At 33.2% G+C, this 19,312-nt stretch overlaps 1 long non-coding RNA gene across 1 annotated transcript; it reads left to right on the forward strand.

Moving 5' to 3' along the window:
- Positions 1–3,271: 3,271 nt before the first annotated feature.
- Positions 3,272–4,782, forward strand: LOC127700560 (uncharacterized). The gene is made up of 3 exons (XR_007981637.1): positions 3,272–3,485; positions 3,926–3,997; positions 4,265–4,782. It is a non-coding gene; the product is annotated as an uncharacterized LOC127700560 (long non-coding RNA).
- The last annotated feature ends 14,530 nt before the right edge of the window (positions 4,783–19,312 follow it).

Raw genomic sequence — 19,312 nt, forward strand, 5'->3', positions numbered from 1 at the left:
GCAAATCTGTGCCAACTCCATCAAATTAATAGTAATGTGCTGAAGTATTCCGTCCAGGATAACGCCAGAAAATGGACAAAGGGAGAGTAGGTGAAACTAGATAATGTGCATGAAAGTCTGTATGAACATTCACTTATGACGATACTAAATGTTTCGAGGTTATTTGAAACCACAAGTTTACTTTTCAGATACCAATAAGCTTGGCATGATAAAAGTATATTCTTCTTGAAGCTGCTTGAACGTTTTTTTTAATATATATATTGACCACATTCGAAAAAACACTAAAAAAACTTGTGTTCATATCTTAAATCAACAAGATAATGGTTAGTTCCAATAAAACAGCTTTACCACCATCGAAGTTGACGTTTTAAGAAAACTACAACTCCGTACTTTGGTATAGAGAGAAGGACGTGGTCGTTCCTGTTAAATGACAATTTATAACAGAATTTTGTCAATGTTTTACTGAACTCCTTTTTTGTATTTTAACAAATGAGTTTAATTAAATAAATCCAATCAACTACAATTTTCAGCACCATTGTGAAGTATACTCTACAATCGGCGACAATGAGAAGATGTAGTTTCTTAAAACAAATCGTCGAAAATTCTACAGTTGTCAATATATACGTACATATTGCTTAATCGTCCCGGTGATTCTGATAACACTGTCGTACAAAGTTTTCACTTTATTTTAATTGATACTTTTTATCGATATGAGTTTAAAAGCAAATTTCGATATACTTCTAAGTAGAAAAAGATACATAACATGTCGTTACACCTGCTAAGTGTCGGAAGGTCACTGATTATGGTGGAATTACATTTTGAATAAGAAAGCGGGAGATATGGCAAAGGAACGTTAAAAACCTCATAAGTGGCAAAAAACGAAAAACGACGAAAAGACAAACAAGTTCACAAAACAGACATAGAAAATCAAGGACTGAGCAACACGAACCCATCAAACTCTGAGAGATTCTCATGTGTACTGGAAGGGTAAGCAGAGTTGTATCCGTCGTGTACGGACTTCGTATTTTGCGAATGAGATTATTGATTTTTCATAAATGGGGAAGTGAGAACAAACGAAATACACATGCATGCATTGAATATCAAAATAATTATTTTTGAAAGCAACCAGGTCAAGGAAGGTTAACAACATCTAAAAATATATAGAAATACTTAAATTTCCTTTTATTCATACTTATTCAATGCATGCATTTAAAAACGTATAACACAAATACTGAACTCCAAGGCAAGTCTAAAAAGGGAAAGTCCATAAAATCTGACAAAATCAAACGCTTTTTTTAATCAATCAACGGATTTAACGTTGAGAATGCTAGACACATCATTTTCATTTACTTGTATCACTATTTTTACGTTGTCTTTCCTTGTTTAAATTAAATGACACTTTGGTATCTTCTTATTTCTTTAAGTTTATTTTCAAGGAAGTATATATTTCATATCTTAGAAAACAATTGCTATTTTGTGATCTTTGATTGTCATAATGCTTCTATTGGTTCTATATTTTACACAGAGATGGTCAAATAATTATGGCAGTATCTGTTAGATATTTACTCGTTTATTCGGTGAATTGTTGATATCAACGTGCATGTTCTTTAATTCACAGATATAGCCATATCGAAATCATTAAATGCAGTGTTACTTTGATACATAATTTGTCATGGGCGTTAGGGATTTAATGCCTTGAAATATTATACCTAACCATTCTTTTCTTCCATTTCTTTGGCAGAGTTTTTCCATGTGCGTTGTGGAGGTCGTTTAGAGTTTTCCGTGCTTGAGGTGTATGATCTGATATTTTTACACTAGCCATGTTATTTTTTTCAAAATAACTCATCGTATGTTGCTGGTTTTCTTTTTCTATTTCGGTCTGTTTGTTTATTTAAATAGGAACACAGCCATCCTAAATTTTAAGAATTATTGATAAATACAATAAATAATCTTTATTTCAAGAGGATAATCCAAATAATTAAAACTAATTTTCCCGAAACATTATTTGCTGCAGTGTTACAAACACATATCTAATTAACGTTCGCGATTTGTTAAATCAATTTCCAATCAATTAATCTGTCAGATTTTGACAATATTTATTAGATTTGTTTGCTTATAGTCTTGATTTGCTGATGTTACCATGCATTTACGCTCTTCAAATCATTGCTGTATCTTAAACGACATCTAACAAAGAATTTTATTCCACTGATTGAAGCCGTCTTCAAATTGGAGTGAGGTATGATCTTTTCTTTTGTGTGTCAGGCCTCTTTGTGACTTTGTGATTAGGAGCAGCAATATGAGCACTTTTCCGTTGTTTTTGGCTTTTAGAAAATGTCTGTAATTCTGTTGGTAATGAAATAGTACTTATAATGAAGACATGATGTTATTTCCGCGCATAACATCAGTTTCGGGAAACTTTTTAAAGTCATTGTTAATATTGTATGAGGTTTAATTATTCACAATAACATACGTGTAAATTGTTAACTTTGTGCATATACTGTGTGTTATCTTTTCAAAGTTTTAACAGTATGAAACAAATAAAAAATCTACCATTAGAAAGAGTAATAAAACATAGTTATTTCTGCGGATGCTTGAGCCTTAAGAAATTCTGAATACTGATTGCTGAAAAAAAAAAGATTTGAATTTTGAATATGCCTAATTTGAATGTAATTTGTTTTCTGAGTTTGTCGCTACCCGTACGTTCAATTTGTTTTCAGGTGAGAGTGTTACTGAGTTTGTCGCTATCCTTACGTTCAATCTGTTGTAAGGTGAGAGTTTTTCTCAAAAGTTAAGCAGAATGAAGTCTGAGCTTACTGTCAGTTTAATATTGGCGCTAAGGCCAATATATATTTTTAGTTGATTTATTCGAGCGTTACTTATAAAGATTTGATTGTTTTGTTTTGATGAAATATGAAGCTTAATTTCATTCGTTTTTTCGTAGTCATTTAGTCCTATGTTACACGACATTTCTTAATCTACTTATTTCCTTAAGTCGGAATGTAAACTTGTTCAGTTATAGTAGTAACGCTTATATTCAGATAAAGTACCATAGAGTCAATCCGATATATTTTATTGACCAGTGTCAATATATGCCAACTTTGTCTTAAAGAACGTAGCATGCCAAACTACGTTTTTTTGAATTAAGGAGCTATGCAACAGTAATTTTTATAATTCTAAATAAAGATGACATTTAAAAGTCACGCACATGAGAAATTAGAGGTTTTGTATTACATTGTTGTTATATAATACATAAGCAAATCTTTTCATCAATATAGAACAAAAGTAACTGCTAGTTTGTATTAGGACACCTACTACTATAGGCTTCTGATATAGATATTACATGATCATGTTGAAAATCGCTTTGATTTTCCTTTTGTCCTGCGTTTATTGTCGAGCCGGGAAGCCAGGATGCTTAAAAAACCACCTGATAAAAGAGATTGAGAGAAACTTGAAGGATCTACAATCAATGCATGTTCACAACGGTGGTATGTTTTTTTTTCTTTCTCCTGGCACATAGAGGCTTATTTTTTAAGAACTGAAATTTTCAATAGTTTTACATTATATTGTATGATACAATGATAACTTTGCATTTGCTTGCTGTTTCACAGATGGAAATTTAGAAGATGACAATATCTAAAAATACATTCCTTCAATAAACAATAAAATATTTAATCATGTAGGTAGAATGATAGAAGGTAATGAAATTGTAATAAGAATCTTATGATTTTTATTAACAAAGTGGGTTTTACCGAACAACTTAACATTAAAGCATGGATTTTTCCAGTTTTATCTTACCTTTTTTTTTTACCATATTATTTGTAAAATTTCATTTTACCCATAATTCTACATCTTTATTGTAATGTAGATTTTTCACAAAATTTTATGTTATTATAAAAGTCTAAATATGGTCTGTCTTTTTCTCCAGAAAACCTAGGCGAAACGTACATTAGATGGGGGAAAACAACATGTCCAGATGAGTCTTATCATGTTTATGATGGTAGGTTTGTACTCCGTTTATATTAAAATTTCTCTGTGTATAGAAACAAGTGTAAAACATAAAAAACATATAGATATTTTATTTTGCAAAATTTCTTCGGTGAGTTAGTAGGAAACTGTGCTAAAAGAAAATATAAAAACCCTTTCTATACTTCTATGCAAAACTTGCTAAGGCTTTTTAATATTTTGTTAATCCTTAACTCTGGAACTGATATCTTTTTTGTAAAAAAAATTAAATGCACATGCACATTTCTTGAAATTCTTGCAGGATATGCTGCTGGAAAACACCACAACATTGGTGGGTCTGGTTCAAATCTTCTATGTTTACCAAAGAATCCAGAATGGAAAGATTATAAAGACGGGGAAAACACGTGGACAGGTAAACTATATGGTATCGAATATGAAATCGTTCAGAACAAGCCATATCCAAAGACTTTTCACGATAAAGATATGCCCTGTGCCGTATGCCAGTCTAAAAAATCAATAGTTTTAATGGTACCAGGTAAACTAACATGTTATGACGGATGGCACAAGGAATTTTCTGGATATCTTATGTCGCAGTCAAGTACCAATGGTCGTACTCCATCAGAATACATCTGTGTTGACGAGAAGTTGGAATCTGTGCCCGGTGGAGATTCAAGTCGCAATGAGGCTGTCGTGTATCCAGTGGAATCTGTTTGTGGAAGTTTGAAATGTCCACCGTACGTTAATGGAAGAGAGCTTACTTGTGTTGTATGTTCCAAGTGAAATACAAAGTATAATCTGAAATAAAATATGTAAACACAATCATTTCTATTATATTTTTTTTTCATGTTGTTGGTATTTGAAAATTTCTTTAAGAATATTTTTGTACCTTATGTCTAATGTAAAGTCATTTGTCCTCTGAAATGTAGAAATTTATAGTTTCTGAAAGATAGAAGACATTACCTCTAAGCAGTAACATGCCCTCTGCCTAATTGTATGGCGCTTACATATCTCAATTTATATATTACGCTCGTGCAATTTAACACTTTACGATTTTTTTGTAAGCAAGTTATACACAAAATAAACTTCATGTGTAAAAATCTTTTCAGACTAGGCTACTCTACATTTTTTCTTATCATCTGTTAGTCAAATTGACAAAATCTTTGACAAATTCACAATTTTCTGCATCACGAATTGGTTAACCAATATGATATGTCTGATTCTCAACTCACGAGCGACATGTTTTCGCAGTCTTATATCTTTAGATGCCATAATAGTTGTCTGATCTGTGATGTTTACCGATTGTATCCTTTTCCGATTGTGACATTTTAAATATTATTTCATTTTAGGGCAAATTTGGCTTCAAATCGTACCTTCTCCTTTAGTATAAGTTAGATTGGCTAACTATATATAATTTCCACTTTCATTTAAATATCCATGATGGGTGCTTTGTAAAAATTTTGTTTTATCTAAGGGTTAAACACGTATAAACAATTCGCATCTCTATGATGCCTGATCACTATTTATGGTTATTCATTGGAATTTAAAATGACTAGCACTAGTTATGTCACTAGCGACACAGAAACTACTCATCCTTCAAGATCACATAAGTTCACTGCAGGTTTTTTCTTTATCTCCACCGCTTTTTGGCAGTAGTGCTACTTTCCTTTTTTGACAACGCATTATTCCATGATATCTTCTTACTATTTTGCATTTGATTATTAGCTGCATTCTTCAAAAACGCTTTAATATCACAAAAGAGTGGCGAAAAATACCGAAGGGATAATCAAACTCATAAGTCGAAAACGAACTGACAATGGCATGGTAAAAACGAACTGACAATGCCATGGTAAAAAAACGAACTGATAATGCCATGGCAAAAAACGAACTGACAATGTCATGGCAAAAAACGAACTGACAATGTCATGGCAAAAAACGAACTGACAATGTCATGGCAAAAAACGAACTGACAATGTCATGGCAAAATAACTAACTGACAATGTCATGGCAAAAAACGAAAAACGACCAAAAATCAAACAACAGAATACAAAACTCAACAAAGAAAACTAAAGACTGAGCAAAAAACAACAAAAAAACCAGGGGTGATATCAGGTGCCCCGGAAGGGTTAGCCAACCCTGACCCACATTTGACACCCGTCGTGTTACTCCTCTGAAATATGTTTACAAGTTATTTCAATAGTGGATTGGTAATTGACTTTTTTCTAACATTAAGACATCACCAAATTCATAAACTATCGGTCCTGAAAATACATAACATTGAAACTTGACTTTATTTGACATTTTGAAATTGAAACAAGGTTTTAATGTCAAATGATAGACAAAAAAAATGAGAATGGAAATTGGAATGTGTCAAAGAGTCAACAACCCGACCGAAGAGCAGAAAACAGCCGACGGCCACCAATGGGTCTTCAACACAGCGAGACAATCCCGCATCCGGGGGCGGGTTTCAGCTGGCCCCTCAACAAAAATGTGTACTAGTTCAGTGAAAATGGACGTCATACCAGAGACATATAATACAAGTATTATATGTCTCTGGTCATACTAAACTCCAAAACATATAAATGAAATAAAATTAAAAAACATACAAGACTAACAAAGGCCAGAGGCTTCTGACTTGGGACAGGTGCAAAAATGCGGCGGGGTTAAACATGTTTTGTGAGATCTCAACCCCCCCCCCCCTATACCACTAGCCATTGTAGAATTAACAAACACACAGCAATGCGCACAGTAAAACTCAGTTTAAAAGAAGTCCGAGTCCGATGTCAAAATAGGTAACAAAAGAAATTAAGCAAAATGACAATGATACATAAATTAACAAAGGACTACTAGCAGTTACTGACAGACTGTTACCCGGAAAACAACGCTGACACTAAAAAAATAAAAACCAGAAAAAGCAAGAGTATTACAAATCCCTTTGAAATAAAAACTAGGGGTGGTCTCAGGTTCTCCGAAAGGATAAGTAGATCCTACTCCACATGTGGCACCGTTGGCTTATGGCTAAATAAGTATGAAAGCAAGGTCTAAAGAGTAAAAGGAACATACAATTTCTTCTTGGATCTTAGATGTATGTACAAAATGGTATGCACTGAAAAATTCACTCTAGCCACTTACAAAAATAAATCGATTAAATCAGTAAAATTGAATAGAACCATTTTTCCTATAAAGTTTGATTATGAAATTTTAAAAATTACATTGAAACGAAGGAATATATACTAGTTACTAAAATATCTAATTTCATTTTTTTAGATATTTTTGAGAAAAAATTAAGTCTATATTTTGACATTAATATGTATTTTTATAAAGTTTAAGTTTAAAATTTTTTTTTAAATAATTTAATAATGTCTAACACTAGAAAAAATCCGCGCGAGCGCGGCTTGAAGACTACTTGAAATGTTTATAGAGATACACAGCTTGGGTTCGTGTTTCTCAAACTGTTTTTATGCACTGATGCATTATGTTGATAGTTTTTATTAGTTTGTCAGTTCTTCTTCCATAGGAGTTTGAATGTCCAATTAGTAGATTCTGTCTCGGTGTTACACAGGTGTTCCTAGAACGGAGGAAATAACCAAAAACACTACATTTTTACGTCATATCACAAATATTTCCGACTTTGTATGGTTTCAGAGGAGTTGCGGCTCAATGAAATCGGTCTCTTCCTTTAGTAGTATAGATTGTTCTATCTACCATTTTGTCTTAAACTAAAACAAAAAAACAGTGAAAAAAATTACCTGAATTAACCACATTAGGCAAATGAAAATTATATTTTTTTTATGCTTTAAATGACAAAATATTTCCTTTTTACTATTTTTTTTACTGAAGTGTTTGATGAAGACAATATTCAAACAATTGTCATTGTAGATAATGAAAATATTTCCTTGTACGCGATTTAATGTTCTACCCCAAAATCTTGTGTTCCTTCTTAAATCTCATGAAATTGTCTGTTCGCTCAACATAATCAACATTAAGGTCAAGTTCATATTTTTGATGTTAGGAAATATTAATCTTTCTGTGTCATTCCTTACCAAATAAATGTTCCTGCATTCAGGTGTGTGTCTAAGTGTTTTATTCTTACGATAAAACCAGAGAGCCAATTCAGTAATCGTCATTTTCTTTTCCCGTCAATGAAATAAATAAGGAAAAATCTATAATTGCTTTGATCATTTGACAAATATCGAGTATGAAACAAAAACAACAAAAGGCAGTCAATGGAAGCTGAAAATATATCTTCTTGGTTATCAAAATTCATTATGTAATAAACAGGTGTTAATTCTAAAAATACTTTAGAGATCTACTTCAAAATCTTCAATCACAATTATCATAATTTTGCATTAATATCAGTACATTTTGATGTTTATAGGAAAAGATTTATTTAGAATGCTTTTAATCACAGTTACTAAAATAGCAACAATATTAAACCATTTTAAATGATTACAAAATCCTCAACAATTCATTTTCGCTTATCACAAGATAGTATACATTTAATTTTCATTGATTAAACCCATTTGCAAACTATTATGATATCCATTATTTCTATATTGGCATTATCGTTATACATATCAATTGTATAAGTCATAGTAGAAGTTGTTAGATTTTCGTTTAAACAAGTCTAAAAGTAGTTATATGTGCCATTTTATTCAAAAGAAATGAAATCTGCTGAAGGACTTCGTTGAGGATAGCGCTAGAAAATGGACAAAATATATTTGATAGAACCGGATAGTTGGTCTGAATCTGTGATTGAAGAATTCGGACATACAAAATTAATAGAGGTTTTTTTTTACATGCACTTTGTCGATACCGAGGGTATCATCAGCTCATAGCCAACCCTTAACTTCTGTCATAATGTACACCACTTTCTTCTAAAACTCCATATTGATAAATAAAGAAATTAATAAGAAACTTAAAGAGAGGCGAAAGATACCAAAGGGACATTCAAACTCATAAGTCGAAAAATAAACTGACAACGTTATGGCTAAAATAGAAAAAGACCAACAGACAAACAGACAAACAGTACACAAAACAAAATATAGAAAACTGAAGATTGAGCAACATGAACCCTACCAAATACTGGGGGTAATCTCAGGTGCTAATGAAGGGTAAGCAAATCCTGCTCCACATGTGACACTCGTGGTGTTGCTCATGAAAGTACAAACCTAGCTAAATCGGTAGGTCACATTCGGGGAAAAAGGGACGGGATTGTAGTTACGACAATTTGAACATATCCGTCGTCATCTGTGAAACAGATATTCCATAACGGTCAACTAACTCGTGATGGCGTCCGTAAAATTTACGATGGGATGATTTCAGCTTCACCACTTGTAACTCTTGGTTTAATAGCTTCCTTGTGAGCATCAACATTCTATCAAGGAAATCATGATAGGAAATACAAGCCCTTGATAAACTGGGAGATATATACTCCTTATGCAGGCGCTGCAGGAATGTTCCTACATAGAAATGGAAAGTTCACAATTGGGAAGTCGAATCATCTCTTTCGATGGTATAGATGCGTTCAACATAGTCACCAACGTTTGAAATATTTAGTGAGAAAACATCTATTTATCGGAAAGTGAAGTTAAAGGATACTGCTAACTTCTTTTCTTTCTTCCTAAGAAGTTCCTGTATGAAGTCAACCTCATATAAATCAAGGAACAAGTCGACAAGAAGAGGAGCACAGTTGGTTCACATGGGAATGCAGATTGTTTGTTGAAAAGCACATCCTCCAAACGTAACAAATATGTTGTCATTCAAGAAATAAAGCATCTTGATAATGTTAGTTATCGAGAATTTTTTGTTTGAATCAGAATGATTTTTTCACAAAGTCCCTCCCGAAGACAAGATACTTATTTCTACGTTGGCCATTTATTTTATGGAACAAAACAGGACCAACTCCTTCAATTTGTCTTTTAGTTTGGAATTTTGAATACTTGTGTCAAGTGTAGAAATGTCAAAAGTTTTAATACTATTGCAAGATGAAAGAGTCTTAGATTGTATTTACTCTAAAAGACCTTTCGAATTTCTAAGTATCCACATGTGATTCACGCCACCTCTAGAATAGGTAGTTTAACAATAACTTTGTAGCCCGGTATGTATTGCTGATAAAATTGATGTTAATAATTTAGAAAGAGGTGTCGTGGTGCACTTGGAAGACATATAACGTTGTTTGCAAGGAAACTTACGTAGTTTAGGTACAGTGAAGGAAGATCCATCCATCTTTTGTAACTTTGTTGAAATTACAAAGGAACATAGACCAGACCTATGATTATCCAGGATTTCCTCTTTGGTAAATGTCGTGGGGGTATATGTTGAGTTTCCAAGTGAATTGCAATACCTAATTCATTTATCAGGCAGTTTATGTAATGTGAATTTCAAATGTTGTTTGTGGCTTTATCTGCAGGGAAAACAACATAATTGTCATAGAGGTAGGACAGGTGTTTTGCATCATTTTGGTCTTTAGGTAGCATGGGTATTCATAGACTCATTTAGTTATGTTTCATTCTGATTTGTACCAACGACCTCACAGCCTTAATCCATTCGGAAAGAGTATCTACGTCTTCTATCTAGGGTTTAAACCATTGCCTGGCATAATCTTCGACTGAATCTGTCAGTATTTTGAAGATGTGTTTCAAATTGATAGATTTATGATCACGATATTTCAGGCCTTTGGATAACACATTCTTAGATAATAAATGTTATTGACAATGTTTAGGTCACCAGTAATAACGTGGCCAGTCGGATGATATAGGAATGGGGAACTAGTACAGGTGCAATCAGGAGGTTTAGACTTGAAGTCGTTAATTCGTCAATATTGAAATCCTGCAACACGTGTTGTAATTGAAAAGTTTAGTTGCAATTGGTTTGGTATTGGTATAAGAAATGATAGGTACAGACTGATCTTTAAAATAGGGAGGTATATATGAGTGAACTGATTTATGATGAAGGATATTGCCCAAGTTTATGGCATCGATACCTTTGTATGCAAAAGAAAGTTTCAGAAAGGATATTTTCTCCTTTTCATCTTTTCCAATGCGGACTGGTTTGAAAAGTCTGTGACTGTCAATATCCGATATGATGCCTGTAAGTATGTATTGGTTTGAATAGGGGGTTTTTAACAGTGGTTTCCGAACATAAGTTGTACAGAGAATGCAGTTTTGAAAGTGGAAATAAATAAAGCTTCGTGCGAATGTGATGAATACCTTACGGCTTTTGTATGCATAGCAACACATCATTAATAGAGACACCATGGAGAGTAGGTGATGTATAATGACAAAGACCATCCTTACGTCTACGTCGAGGAGTAGAGTTGAAAATGTTCACCATATTCATCGAGCTACAGGAAGGACTAGATAGAATACCTATACCATCAATCTGTTATTACAACCATATGATGTCGCAGTTCCAGATTGTCGAATCCAGTAGTCTTCCTTTGGTCTACGGAAAGGTGTTGCAAGATGAGGGTTGTTAGTCCTGTGGTTTATTTTTTTTAGTGATACGAACTTGCATAGAAATGATTGAATGAACAGGCTGATTAAAATGCTGGTAAACAGCGTCGCTTGCATTGTTGTTGATGTCTGATCTATGGCTGCACACATGTTTATTCCTTTCGTTTCACAGACAAATACAAATCCGCAAAGGGTAAACTCTAATCCGTTAATGAGATTTGTTTATTTACAATTCAGATCATCGTAGCTACTGTTAAAGTAAGATTTTTTAGTTAAATTGCTTGCGAATTGAGCATCTGTTATTAAACTTTTACCGGTTTTGCAGTTTTTGGTTTTACATTTAGAAATGAGACAGTTTTGTTCAGAGTCATTCAAGTCCAAAATGTCTTGTAGAAGAACTGAACACGGCTGCGTTATTATGTTGATTAATGTTGATAATAGATTATTGCTATTGTCATTAGTATGATGATCTAGAAGTGTCATATTCGAGATATTTGTCATGCATGATGATGACGGGACACCTGTTGTTTCAGACGACAACGTCTCCATGGTGACGTCTGTTTCGAACCTTTATATACTTGGCGACGTCCGAGCCAGTATTCTGTTTGATCTTGGTAAATTCATGCATATTATGCTACTGGGTGGATGATGTGCTCGTGGACAAAGTGTTCATCAGCAGAGGCATCGACCCAGTGGTAGTAAAAGAGAGACGAAAGATACCAAAGGGACATTCAAACTCATTAGTCGAAAATAAACTGACAACACCATGGCTAAAAAAGAAAAAGAGCAACAGACAAACAACAGTACACAAAACAAAACATAAAAAACTAAAGACTGAGCAACACGAACCCCATCAAAAACTGGGAGTGATCTCAGGTAATCTAGAAGGGAAATCAGATTCTGCTCCACATGTGGGACCCGTCGTGTTGCTCATTTGAGTACAAACCTAATTTTGAATAGATAAGTGTAATTCGGTAGGTCACATTCAGGGAAAAGGGGACGGTATTGTACTGTGGATTCATTAATATTCATTGGATACCAATTTTCGTGGGTTTCGTGGGTACAGGTTAATTCAAATGTTCAACAAAGTACAAATTTTCTATAGTCTTTGTACGCAGAGATTGGCAAAACCACGAAATCAAATATCAACGAAAATGCTAGTTTTCCTCAATCAACGAAAATTGATACCCACGAAAATAAATGAATCCACAGTAGTTACAACAATTTGAACATATCCGTCGTCATCTGTGAAACAGTTATTCCATAACGGTCAACTAAAACGTAAGGTTCAAACTCCATCAGGCAAAGTTGACCTTCGCTGAATTTAGCTATTCTTTTTAGTTTTCTTTTAGTCATATGGCATTTCTTCGTATATATACATTTCTTTGAAATGTTAGGGTTTGAGAATTTCCAATGCAGAAAAAAGAGCTTCGGACGCACGAAATTTGTAGAGTGTTGTTTTCATTCATTCAAGACTATATCAAATGTCAATTTATGTTTTTATCAGTACAAGTATTAGAACAAATATTATCATCTGTTGATCATATATGAACGAATAGATTTAGTTTAAATATCATTTACACTGACACTAACACGGGTCAAATTTATTGTGCATTTATTATATCCTACTTTTTAATTACTGTATGAGGTGGAGAAAAACAATGTTTCCCCTGAAAGGGACTTCTGGCTCACGACTGAGGATATTAATGTTGAATTCCATGCTTTCTAAAGTGGGAGGTATATAGGGATGGGGGATCCGTCTGTTTTCTCGTTCATTTTCTCGCCTGTCCGTACTTCTGCTCGTTTGTCTTTCTGTCAAACTTTTGTATCAGCATCTGCTCCTGAAGAGCTAACGGATTTTTTAAAAACTTTCACAGAATCTTACTCATATGATGTACTATTGCAGCTGTTAATTCCTTTCTTCATCTTAATGATTTTTTAGTGTTTACTTGGCATTACCTGGACTTCATCATATCTGCACCCTTCAACGGTTTTTTTTTGTGGCGTTTGTATTGCTCAGTCTTTAGTTTTCTATGTTTTGTTTTGTATACTGTTGCTTATTTTTTTTTGTCGTTTTTTTTATTTATACGATGACGTAGTCAGTTTTTCATCGACTTATGTGTTTGAATATTCATTTGTTATCTTCCGCCCTCTCTTTATAGTTCACATGTGTATCTGCTTCTCCTCCTTAATACCTAATCATTATTTAATAAAACGTTTTTAGAATCTTTACCATATAATGTTATTGTGCACCTTCTATTTAGTTTTTTGATCTGAATCATTCTAAGGGTTTCCCTTATCAAAGCTTGGACTTTGCCATTTCTATATCTAGAGGTAACCATGTTGTATCTACAACGCTTCCTAAACCCCTTATTACATTTTATTCAAACTTCTTCACTGTCTTATATAATGTTATTGTGTACCTCTTATTGTTCTGTTTGATTAATTTTTACGGCTTCCTTGAGCAAATCCTGTGCACACTACAGTACACATGTATATCCCCTTCATCTCCTATATCCCTCATCAAAATTTGCTGAAATATTCACAGAAACTTCAACATAACATGCTTTGCCGTACCTCCTATTTTGATATTGATCTATATTAGTTTTGGGGTTTTCCTTACCAAAGCGTGGATTATGCAAATGTTATCATTTTGATAGCTTTGCCTAAAGTACCTCTTGTCCATAAATGAGGAAAAGCAAAGACACAGATTTATATATACACATTGATTCTCAAAATATCTTGAACGGGTCAAGGAAAGCTTTAATCGACTACGACCTAAAGACACACTTATATTTCCTTTAATGCATCTTAAATAATGCATGTGTTTAGTTTTGATGTTATATTTGTTATTCTCATCGGATTTTGTCAAATGTCTTATCGTTTGTAGTTGTAAATCTTTTTTTTTCTTTTTCTGTTCTATTCGTGTGTTACGGTAAAGATAATTTATCACCCAGTTCATTTATAAGATTTAGTTTGGGTCAACTAAATTTATACGATGGATTTGGTTTACAGTTTGATTTAGAAGAAATACCGACATAGCTTGATAATACAATTAATTATCTAATTACTACCACAATTATATATTAATAAGTATTGTAATTTTCATTGTTATTAATACATGTTATATCAGTATTAAAAACCTAATCTTGAACTCTATCCTATTTTTTGGGAATTTATAGAAATTTAAATGTGACGTCACATTGTGCGTCGATTTCTTCGGCTAACATATAATATGTTGTTCGGCATAATACGTTGTTCGGCTGTGCCTTTTTTAAGTGCTGATTTAGGTTGTTTTATGTATTCGTTTTTTTTCTGTAGTTAGTCACCACATCGGTGTTAACATGTATATCTATTGTATAGTCATTTTTATCAATTAAAGTTTGCAAAAGTATGAATTATTCTAAATACTAAGAATTTTCTTATCCCAGGCATATAACCTTAGCCTTATTTGGTACAACTTTTTGGAACTTTTGGTCCTCAATGCTCTTCAACTTTGTACTTGTTTTGGCTTTCGAACTTTTTTGATCTGAGCGTCACGAATGGGTCTTATGTAGACGAAACGCGCGTCTGGCGTATTAAATTAAAAGCCTGGTACCTTTTGATGGCTATTATTTGTGTGTGTTTCTCCCATTTATTTGTATTGTAGTCCTGTCATGTAATCTTGTCATCCTAATGTTACATTTAACATTGCCATAAAAGCGGGAGGTTTGGCTAGCCACAAAACCAGGTTCAACCCACCATTTTTTCTTAAAATGTCCTGTACTAAGTCAGGAAAATGGCCATTGTTATATTATAGTTCGTTTCTGTGTGTGTTGCATTTTAGTGTTGAGTTTCTGTTGTGTCGTTGTTCTCCTCTTATATTTGATGTGTTTCCCTCAGTTTAAGTTTGTAACCCGGATTTGTTTTTTTCTCAATCGATTTATGAATTTCGAATAGCGGTATACTACTGTTGCCTTTTTTAACAAATGAAATTATTAGACACGTCAGTTTTATTTACTTATAACAGTTTTCAAGGTTTGGGAATACTTTTAACATTACATATATATATTTAAGGAGATGGGGAATTACGTATACGCCAATGCAACAGCAATCAAACGACATCGACAGAAATAACAAAAAGAGAGATCAACATGTTAGCTTAACATCAAATGCGTTCACATCTTATATTTTGTCAGAATGTATTTTTGTTGTAACAGTGGTTTTCATAACTGCTATAAAAACCAAGAGAAGACATTCTCGTTTCATAACTTTTCATAGTTTACTACACTGTAGCAAAAAGAGAACAACAGAAAGGGAAAAGTATGGAACGCCACAGCTGTCTTATGTGGAACTCTGATATTACGTTATGTTGTTCTATTAATACATGATGATAGTTTGTCTTTTCATAATATGGTTTTGACATTACGTAATGATGTTTTGATATAACTCAATATGGAATAGTCATTACATAATGATATTTCGATATTACATGATATGGTTTCACAAACACATCATGTAGTGTAAAATCGTCAAATTTTGAAACATCATTACGTAATGTTAAAGCCATATAAAGAATTGGCAAATCATCATTACGAAATAACAAAACCACATCATGTAATGAAACAACATTACGTTAAGTCACATACACATCAAGTAATATTAAAACCACATTGCCTAATGACACAATCACATTAAATAATGGTGAAACCACATCGAGTAATGACAAAACCATATTAAGTAATGACAAAACTATATCAAGTAAATTCGAAACCATATCATGTAATATCGGAATATCATTAAGTAATGACCTTTCCATATTGAGTTATATCAAAACATCATTACGTAATGTCAAAATCATATTATGTAAAGACAAACTATCATAAAGTAAAATAGAACAACATAACGTAATATCAGAGTTCCACATAAGACAGCTGTGGCGTTCCATAGAAAAGCGTATGACTGTTGGTAGACATAATTTTAGTACAATTCTCCTTTATGTCCAAAAGTGAAAATAAGGTTTTGATTTGTGTTAAGGTAGATGGGAGTATACATTTAAACTGATATAATGTTTAATAATTTGCCTAAATTAAGTTTATATCATGCTTTTTTCACGGTCACGGAGGTTTTTTTACAAAATTTTACAAAATTTAAAGGGAGCTTACTTTGATCAATTCTAACCATATGATAAAATTTCCGTAAATACCATCAGAGGAAAGTTGTTAATAAACATCATTTGTGAAAATGTCCAATGTTCCATGAATAAAGTTCAAAAACATTATATTGTATTTCCGGAAATTTTATCATAGGGTTAGAATTGATCAAATTAAGCTCCCTTTAAATTTTGTATGATTTTCACTTATATCATCGCAGAGGTGTAGGACTTTATTCATGAACATCATTTTCAGATGTCGCTAACGATCTCTAATGTGCTTGGATTGAGTTTCTAAAAAAATTACTCTGTTGTTGAGGTTGATTAAAGAAAGCTCCTTTTCGATTTTGAATGTTCTCTGGTTTGCCGTTCCTGATAAAAGAGACCTTTTTCGTCAAATTTAAGTAAATTTTTCTCATATTGTATCATAACCTGAGTATGCTTGGATTGATTAATTAGAAACTTGACACAACTGTTGGAATTTATAAAAGTAAGACACCTTTTGATTTTGAACATTTTTTATTTATCAATCTAGAGTTATGGGACTTAAACTGTCAGATTTAAGGCAATATTTTACATGTTCCGCACTAGCTCACAGATGATTTTTCTAAATAATGTTTTATTTATCTCTTTGGTGTTCAAACTACAGTGTATACCTACATTGTTACACATAAACTCATCATAGATACCAGGATTAACAGTTTGTACGCCAGACTCGCGTTTCTTCTACAATAGACTCATCAATGACAAAACATGAATAAATAAAATATATGACATTGTTATTATGCGGCTAAGAAATAATAAGGATTTATAAGTCTTCGAGGTGAATATGCAGGAGAGGCGAAGATACCAAAAGGACATTCAAACTCATTCCATACGTTTATTAAGCCTTCCTTTCGTTTCACCAACATATACCAATCCGTGAAGGTTACACTCTAATCCGTAGACAAGAAATTTGTTTAGATCATCGTAGCTTCTGGTAAAGTAAGATTTTTTAGTTAAATTCTAGTGAATTGAGCATCTGTTATTAAACTTTTACCGGTTTTCCAATTTTTGGTTTTACATTTAGAAATGAGACAGTGTTGTTCAGAGCCATTCAAGTCCAAAATATCTTGTAGAAGAACTGAACACGTGTCCATGGTGACGTATGTTTCGGACCTTTTTATACATGGCGACGTCCGAGCCGGTATTCTTTTTGATCTTCCTAAATTCACATATATTATACTACTAGACGGATGATGTTCTCGTGTCGTGGACAAAATGTCCATCAGCAAAGAAATCGACCCAGTGGTAGTAAAAAGAGAGGCGAAAGATACAAAAGGAACATTCAAACTCATAAGTCGAAAACAAACTGACAACGCCATGACTAAAAAAGAAAAAGACCAACAGACAAACAACAGTACACAAAACACAACATAGAAAACTAAAGACTGAGCAACTAGAACCCCACAAAAAACTGGTTGTGATCTTAGGTGCTCCGGAAGGGTAAGCAGATCGATCATGAATTGAATAAATTCTATAACTTCCCCTATCTGTCGATAGATAACTCATGTTTGTTTTAAGAAAGATATAAATATTCTAAAATTTCAAAACGTCTTTTAAAAAATTTAAGGAAAGCTTGCACAGATATTAACAGATGATTGGATCAAATAAATACAAACTTTACACTGTTGTTGGGATTGGTGAATGTAAGCTTGCTTTTGGATTTAATAAAAAAAATTCTAGTTTGTCATTCTGATTATTTGAACTTTTAATAGTCATAATTGAAGGCAATATTCATACACCGAAGAAAATCCTCTTTCAAGTTTTTCTACAGAGCCAAATTTTATCAAAACCTTCGATTTTTTCCCCACCCTTTAAACCACCATTTCGAATGAACTATTGATACCCCGTCTTAACGAAATAATACGTAATGCCTTCCTGCATAAAAATTGTATCATACGCTACAAATTCATTTGGAAAGTTTGTTTAAATGAAGAAAAAAAGCATGATACACCAAAGATCAAGTGATCAGCGTGCTGGAGTTTCTCATTTACAACATTTGTTGAGTTTAGAGGTAGAATTTTCAAGCAGGTTGCCAGCTTTCATATCAGCAATGCACCTTTCCTGGTCGACCTTTTCTTATTTTCATATGAGTCGGGGCTCCTTCAGGCACTTGTTAAAAACAAGAAGATCAAGGAAGCTAGATCATTTAATTTCAAATACAGGTATACTGACGATGCTCTTTCCATTACCCATCCAAAGTTTTCTGCTTTGGTCCCATTTATATATCGTCCTGCACTAGAGATTAAAAAAGTACAGGTTCCCCCACCTCATTTCTAGACATAAACTTCGAATTTGACTACAGCGGTATTCTCAGTAAGATAATATATGACAAACGAAACGGTTTCAATTTTGAAGAAATTATAATTTTTGCTCACCCCAGCGGCAATATACCAACTTCGACCAAGTATAAGGTACCCATTTCTAAACTCATACGATTTTCAAGATTAAGCTTGCAGCTACGACTCAGACTTTGTAAAACGTCATCGATGTATTTTCCCAAACAGTTCTTTAAAAAATGCCAAGACCAAATGGATGAATATTAAGTGTCTACTTCACAAATAATACAAGAAGGTCTAGAGTTATAGATTCTAGGTGCTGAAGTTGTGTATCTTTTTATTAACTTTACAGTTTATGTTCCTTTTGGTCGTATGACACTTGACATAACTCGGTTTTTGTGCATCCAGCTATCAGGTTTTTGGCGTTGGGCGTTCCTGGTGCA

Source organism: Mytilus californianus, unplaced genomic scaffold (genome assembly GCF_021869535.1).
Source record: "Mytilus californianus isolate M0D057914Y unplaced genomic scaffold, xbMytCali1.0.p SCAF_1, whole genome shotgun sequence".
NCBI classification, from domain to species: domain Eukaryota; kingdom Metazoa; phylum Mollusca; class Bivalvia; order Mytilida; family Mytilidae; genus Mytilus; species Mytilus californianus.